This window comes from Penaeus monodon, chromosome 23 (genome assembly GCF_015228065.2).
Source record: "Penaeus monodon isolate SGIC_2016 chromosome 23, NSTDA_Pmon_1, whole genome shotgun sequence".
Classification (NCBI taxonomy): domain Eukaryota; kingdom Metazoa; phylum Arthropoda; class Malacostraca; order Decapoda; family Penaeidae; genus Penaeus; species Penaeus monodon.
Window position 1 is genome coordinate 18566486 of NC_051408.1, and position 439 is coordinate 18566924.

Consider the following 439-nt stretch of genomic DNA (forward strand, 5'->3'; position numbering starts at 1 on the left):
TCTTCAACATAAAGTCTTAAACTCTACATATTTTTTTCTCCAATATCAGTCTTCACGTAAGTAACTTTGGAGGGAAGTCTTTTAGCGTAAATATTATATGTTGTTTTGAATCTGAGATGCTTTTGCATGTTGAAAGAGATGTCAAAGGACAGTGGAAGTATAGGTTTTTTAATCATTTTGGTAGATTGGTTGTTTGATAGTATTTGTGCAGTGATGTTTGTGTCACAGGGTTTTAAAGTTACAATTTTGAATACCTTCATTTTTTATTATGTATTAAATGGTGTAACTAAAGTTTTTGTTTATTCAGTCTTGAATTAAAATATGGTTTTTGCATGAGTTTTTGTTACAAACCTAATTTGCTTTCCTTGGTATGTAGCTTTTGGTTTAGGGAAGACTTTAGGATGGAGTGTTACAAAGATTTCAAGAAATACAAACAATG

General features: G+C 30.1%; 1 protein-coding gene across 1 annotated transcript in view; it reads left to right on the top strand.

The window, feature by feature from the left end:
- The window catches only part of LOC119588163 (2-oxoglutarate dehydrogenase, mitochondrial-like), a gene marked incomplete at its 5' end in the record, with an annotated part of 33733 nt that overhangs the window by 7030 nt on the left and 26264 nt on the right, over positions 1–439 (top strand).